At 40.4% G+C, this 7,226-nt stretch overlaps 2 protein-coding genes across 2 annotated transcripts in view; both read right to left on the bottom strand.

Annotated features, from left to right (window-relative positions):
- Positions 1-7,226, bottom strand: part of CCDC81 (coiled-coil domain containing 81) — a 112,757-nt gene that overhangs the window by 96,087 nt on the left and 9,444 nt on the right. The window lies entirely within an intron of this gene.
- The window catches only part of HIKESHI (heat shock protein nuclear import factor hikeshi), a 38,181-nt gene that overhangs the window by 17,473 nt on the left and 13,482 nt on the right, over positions 1-7,226 (bottom strand). The gene's annotated exons all lie outside the window — the stretch shown is intronic.

Consider the following 7,226-nt stretch of genomic DNA (forward strand, 5'->3'; position numbering starts at 1 on the left):
ACTCACTGCCACAGGGGCTGCAGCCTACGCCGTCGCCGGCAACTCACGGCAGCCCAGCTCCAGGTTGAGCTACTGTTCAGCATCTTAGCTGTGGAGGGCAGTGTCACTGGCCCTCATATATGGGATCCGAACCGGGGCCCTCTGGCATCCCAAGCCAGTTCTTAACCATCGCGCCACTCTGCCGGCCCTGTTTTTATATTTTTAAAGGTTGTTTAAAAGAGAAAATACATGGGCCAGCTGAGTGGCTCAGTTGGTTAAGAGCACGAGCTCTGAGCAACAGGGTTGCCGGTTCGATTCCCACATGGGCCAGTGAGCTGCGCACGAGCTGAGCTGCCAACAGGTGGCAGGATGGCTCAGCTGGTGACAGCACGTGCTCCTAACAAGACTACCTGTTCGATGGTGGGTTACGCCCACCCGCAACTAAGACTTAACTCGGCACCTTGAGCTGAGCTGCCACCAGGATGATAACTATTTCTTCAGTACCAACTATATATTACCAGGCAATAATAGGCATTTTGCATTCATTATCTCTAATGCTCACAAAAACACTTGTACTACAGACATTACCATCTCTATTTTACCAGAATTCTCCTCTAGGGTAAAATAATTTGGTCAAGGCTACCCAGCTAGTAACAAGTATCACCGGGATTCAAAACAGATCGATCCAGCTCCAAAGCTGATGTTCATTATAGTTCATTACCTTACCTGTTTATAGCAAATTCTATGGTATAAACTCTTAACTGATTTTAAATTTACTTCACAATAAGCCATTCAAAAAAGCAATTCAAGAAATATCAGGAAGTAAAAGGTTCCATTCTCGCTCACTAGTTCCACTTCATGTGAATAGACTAATGTTAGCATCTTGAGCTTTTTTTGTCCTAATCCTCTTGGCAAGCTCAACCCAACTTTAAGATGAAAACTAGAATGTTTAAAAGTATCTTCCTGGCAACTGAGCTAGATTAAATGAAAGGAGACCATTCATGTACAGAAAAAGCCAAAGCAATGACATTAAAAATGGCATCCCAAAAATTCATGAGCAGAATTATAAAGAAGAAATTCAAATGATTTCTAACAAATTCTAATTTTAACATTCCTTAAAAATTCCTCTTTGGCGCTAAGCCTTTTTTCATGCGTATTTTTAATGTCACTGACAAGAAAAACAAAGAAAGGCTTAGCAACTGTGCCAGGCTGAAAACTAAAGAACTGTGACAATGCTCGGTCCTGACTGGATCCTAGATGGGGGGAAAAGGGGTAAGCTGTTATAAAAGGCATTATTGGGAAAATTGGCAAAACTTTAATATAGACTGTATATTAGACAAGAGTATTGTATTAATGTTAAATTTGCTGAATATGAAATGAACCCTCCGGTTCCCTTTTCCATTGGTTCTGAACACCAGTCTTGGTGATTGTAAAAGTAATACTGAGGCTGGCCTCATAGTGCTTGTAGTCTGCTATATAGTATGTGGGGCTAGTTTCAAACAGGGTAAAAAAAAAGTAAGAAAAAAATTGAATATGATTACATTGTGATTATATAAGAGAATACCCTTGTTCCAGGAAATATATGCTGATGTATTTAGGAGTTAAGGGGCATGTCGACAATTTACTCTCAAAAGTTTCAGAAATGCGGGCCAGCCGAGTGGCACGTTGGTTAAGAGCTGGCTTGGAACGCCAGCTCTGAGAAGCAGGGTCCAGGTTCGGATCCCACATGAGGGCCAGTGACACTGCCCTCTACAGCTAAGATGGTGAACAACAGCTTACCCTGGAGCTGGGCAGCCGCGAGTCACCAGCAACAGCATAGGCTGCAACAGAGCCGCAGTGGACTGCCATAAGCTACCGTGAGTGGCTGGCAGCCAGTGTCAGCTGCCAAGAGCCGCAGTGAGTAGCCATCCACTGGCCTGCGATCGATCTGCCTCACCCGGGAAGAGCGCAATGATAACACCAACACGGGCCAGTGAAGCAACATCCTCCATAACTAGACTAAAGAACAAAAGGACACCAACTTGTCTGTTCCCCTTCCCCGATTCCCCAGCGCTGTTCCCCCCCGCCAATTCTCCAATAAAATATTTTTTTTTAAAAGCTGTAATTTAAAAAAAAAAAAGTTTCAGAAATACACACACACACACTTTGATCTCCAGAGAACGATAAATAACATGTAACAAAATTTATGAATGTGAGAATGTAAGACATTTTTTGTACTATTCTTTTTCTCTATTTATAAAATTATTTCAAAATAAAGTTGTTTTAAATCCCTATTACAAAAACATTCTTTTAAATATCAGAACTGATACTTTTAGAATTTCACTGCAAACTAACACAACCTCACAGTAGGGTCTTGACCAGAAAAAATAAAAAGATAAAGGTGCCTAATTTACTCTGAAAGCCTGAAACATAAAATACTAGCTATTTTTCATAACAAGAATATTCTACAAAGCTCTGCCACATTCATTACTCTATATTATTCACATAAATATATAATCCTTCTTCTTTAGACCACAGGTGATTTGATCAAGTCTTTCTTATTCTTCTATTAAGTACAATCACAAAGTACACACACAAAAATATTTTTTAATTCCACGTAAGTGTTTTTATTATATCTGACCTAATGTCCTGCTCCCCCACCTGCTCTTCCATCCAATCTTGGCCTCTTCTGTTTCCCATCTCCACATAATTCTCCACTGCAGATGTCACTGGAATTCTCCCTGACTGAGGCATTGAGCCATTTCCTCATTGTCTCTTGAAACACTTTACAAATACTTAACCTACAGAGAAAAGGAAGGTTTTAAGTTGAACTTTCTGTGTATGAAAGAGTATGTAGATCCTTCAAATAGTATACAAACTCTACAAATATTTACCTTTGAAAAAGGCATATAAACATTTATAAATACTGTAATATAAATTCTTTCAATTACGTATTTTTTGTAAGAAAAACTGCTTCCACCTTCCAAATTCGGAATAAAAAATGTAACGTAATTTAAAAATATTGTACTTATGTTCCTTATATATTATGAACCAAAAAATTTCTTAAAGTTAACATTACATGGCATCTCATAATTCATAGTTGTTACAGGTTTTATTAGATGTGTAAGTCATAATAAGTAGACACCAGTATTCAGCTGACCAACTAATATGAATGTTGAGTTTTCTTATACATTTTACAATCTAGTGACACTATTAAGGCTATACACCACTTTGAGAAGTCAGGTAAGACATTTTAAGAAAAAATTTCAAAGCGCACTACAAGAGCTGACAATCATAGAACTAGAAATACTTAAGTGTATGTGGAAAATAGATCTCTAATTCTAATTACAGATACCTTTTGTTAATGAGATGAACAAACATCAAAAAAGCAACCTATCTCCCAAAAGACTTCATTAAGAAAATTAAAAATGGGCCGGCCGAGTGGCGCATTGTTTAGGAGCTGGCGCGGGATGCCAGAGGGCACCAGTTCGGATCCCACATATGAGGGCCAGTGACACTGCCCTCTATAGCTGAGATGCTAAACAGCAGCTCAACTTGGAGCTGGGCTGCCGTGAGTCGCTGGCATCGGTATAGGCTGCAACCCCTGCTGCAGTGGGTAAAAAAAACCAAACTTAAAATTAAATCTAACCATATCACTAACATTAAGTATTTATGGACTAAGCACCTCATTTAAAAGGAAAGAGACAGTAAGAAGAGGTTAAAAAAAGAGGCAGCACCTAACTATACTGTTGACATGAGACACATAGACTTATGTCAAAAGTAGACATACAGAAAAAATATAACATGAGAACTCTAATCATAAGAAAGCTGGAGAGGGCTGGCCGAGTGGCGCGTAGGTTAAGAGTTGGCTTGGAATGCCAGCTCTGAGCAGCAAGCAGGGTCCTGGTTCATATCCCACATATGAACCAGTGATGCTGCGCCCTCTACAGCTAAGATGGTGAACAACAGCTCGACCTGGAGCTGGCTGCCATGAGTCGCCGGCAATGGCATAAGCTGCAATGGGGCTGGCCGGCAGCTGGCGTGCGCTTTCATGAGCTGCCCTGAGCCAGCGTGAGCAGCCGTTCAATGGCCAGCAACCAATCTGCCTCAGCCAGGAAGAGTGCAATGATCACAATACCAACATGGGTCAGTGAAGCGACGTTCTCCACAACTAGACTGAAGAACAAAAAGGACAGCAACTTGTCTGTTTCTCTTCCCAATTCCCCAATAAAAATCTTTTAAAAAAAAGAAAAATGGAGAAGCTATATAAGGTTTAGACAAAGTAGACTTCAAATCAGGAGCATTACCAAAGATAAAGGGCATTTCATGTTGATGAAAGGGCCAATTCATTAATCTTACTCATTAAACAGAGGAAGAGAGAAGAGGTGCTACACCTTTTATTTCTTTCTCGTCTCACTGCACTCTTTCCATTTGTACTCAACATGGAACTCAAAGACCAGGGCAGTGCAATAAAATAAAAAGAAATAAAAGCATAAAAATTGGAAGGAAAGAAGTCTTTTCCACAGATATCATCATCTATATAGATAGGAAGCTAGTAGAACTAATCAAAGAGTTTAGCAAGATTATATATATATATATATGTCATTCCTTCATCCTTTGGATACAAAGTCAATATGAAAAATCAATTGTGTGACAACACCAATTGCTGGCAAGTATGTGGAGCAACAGGAACTCTCACACATTGCTGCTGGGAATGCAGCCAATTTGGGAGCCAGTTTGGTAGCTTCTCACAAAACTAAACACTCTTACCATATATCCAGCAATTGCACCCCTTGATATTTACCCAAGAAGTTGAAAACTTCTGTGCACGCAAAACCTACACATGGGTGTTTACAGCAGCTTTATTCATAATTGCCAAAAACAAAGCAACCAAGATGTCCTTCAGTAGATGAATGGATAAACTGTGGTACATCCAGACAATGGAATATTGTCAGCACTAAAAAGAAATGAGCTATCAAGCCATGAAAAGACATGAAAGAACCTTAAATATATACGAAATCTGGCAATTAAGTTTGTGAACTCATCCTAGAAAAAGTGCTACATACCTCATTGTTGAATATCACTAGTCACCTTTGAAGTACTCCCCTTGAGAAGCTATGCACCCACACCAGTGCCTAATCCACCCTTCAAAGCAATTTTGAAACTCTTTCTGGAATGGCCAGAGCTGTCATCATATTACCTTTGATATCCTGACTGTCATGAAAATGTCTTCCTTTCAATATTTCTTTTATCTTTGGGTAAAGAAAGAAGTCATTGGGGACCAGATCAGGTGAGTAGGAAGGGTGTTCCAATACAGTTATTTGTGTACTGGCTAAAAACTCCCTCACAGTCAGTGCCATGTGAGCTGGTGCACTGTCTTGATCTAAGAGCCATGAATTGCTGGCGAAAAGTTCAGGTCCTCTAACTTTTCATACAGCCATTTCAGCACTTCCAAATAGTAAACTTGGTTAACTGCTTGTCCAGTTGGTACAAATTCATAATGAATAATCCCTCTGATATCAAAAAAGGTTAGCAACATCGCTGCAACAAAGTTGCAAACTTAATTGTCTGACTTCATATTGCCAAGTGAAAGAAGCCAATATGAAAAAATTTCGTACTGTATGGTGCCAACTATATGACATTCTGGAAAAGGCAAAACTAGAGAGACTAAAAAAAAATCAGTGGTTGCTGGGGGTAGGGGTAGCGTGGGGAGGAGAATAGGCAGAGCACAGAGGAGTTTTAGGGCAGTGAAAATACTCTGATATTATTATGGATATGTGTCGTTATACATTTGCCCAAACCCATAGAACGTATAACAACAAGAGTGAATCCTAAGGTAAACTGTGGACTTTGGGTGATTATGATGTGCCAATATAGGTTCACCCTTGGTAAAAAATGTACCATTGTGGCGAGTGATGTTGATAATAGGAGGCTATGCATGTAAGGGGACAGGGATGTACAGGATATCTATGTACCCTCCTCTCAATTTTGTTGTAAACCTAAAACTGCTCTAAAAAAACGAAGTCTTACACCGGCTGAGTAGCTCAGCTGGTTAACAGTTGGCTTAAGAGAGCAAGCTCTGAGCAACAGGGCTGCCAGTTCGATTCCCACATGGGCCAGTGATGCTGCGCCTGAGCTGAGCTGTCGCTGAGCTACCAACAGGTGGCAGGATGGCTCAGAGGATGTAACAACAAGATTGCCTGTTTGATGGTGGGCTATGCCCACCCGCAACTAAGACTGAACTCGGCACCTTGAGCTGAGCTGCCGCCCGGATGGCTCAGTAGATAGAGCATGCACTCTTAATAACAAGGCTGCTGGTTCGACTCCTGCATGGGATGCTGGCTACGCCCACTCGCAACTAAGATTGAACACAGCACCTTGACTGAGCTTAGAGGCCACGAGCTGCCGACAGGAGGCCAGATGGCGACTGGCACCCTCCACAATGAGGACTGAAGAACAGCAACTTGGCTGGTCCCCTTCCCCAATTCCCCAACCCTGTTCTACTCCCCCAATCCCCTAATAAAATCTTTTTAAAAAAAGTCTTTAAAAAAATCAATTGTACTTTTATATACTAGCAACAAACAACTGGAAATATAAAGTAGGTTCAGAGATTTTTGGGGGGGAAAGCCAAAATGTCTGACAAGGAATAAGTAATCAAACCATAATTTATCAACAAAAGGTAATACTATACTACCATTTAAAACATAGAAAACTGGGAATGTATGTTCTACATTAGTGTTTCTGAAACTCATGTCACCTTTATCTTTTAAGTAAACATAAAAAGCTCGCCTTCTATTCCCATTCCAGCCCATCTGAATGTGTCTGTTTCTCTCATTTTACTAGTTAACAGGAAATCAGGGAAAGAAGGGAAAATTAAACATTTAATACTTTTTAAATAAATCACAATTTCATAACCCATTATGAAATAATACTAAGTAAAAATGACAGAAAACAACAGTTACAAACATGCGGACTACATATACATATAAAACACTGCAAAACAATTTGAATGCAGTTTTCGCCTTAAACTTAACTTTGGGAGGAGAAAAGACCTACACTTATGTTGCATTATAGCCAATTCCGTTACCACCCCCCTACACTAGCCTCTGACCCATTAGTGGAGAGAGTGTCTCGGAAAACTGAGGCCGGATGGAATGATATCTGTAAAGCTCTCTCGGGGAGTGTCTCAGGTGACTGGGACCTATTGGAATGATAATAGTTATCTCCCCTGGGAGGACACAGTAACAGTGTCTTGGGGCTATGTGGAG

The sequence above is a fragment of the Hipposideros armiger genome, unplaced genomic scaffold (genome assembly GCF_001890085.2).
Source record: "Hipposideros armiger isolate ML-2016 unplaced genomic scaffold, ASM189008v1 scaffold_79, whole genome shotgun sequence".
Classification (NCBI taxonomy): Eukaryota; Metazoa; Chordata; class Mammalia; order Chiroptera; family Hipposideridae; genus Hipposideros; species Hipposideros armiger.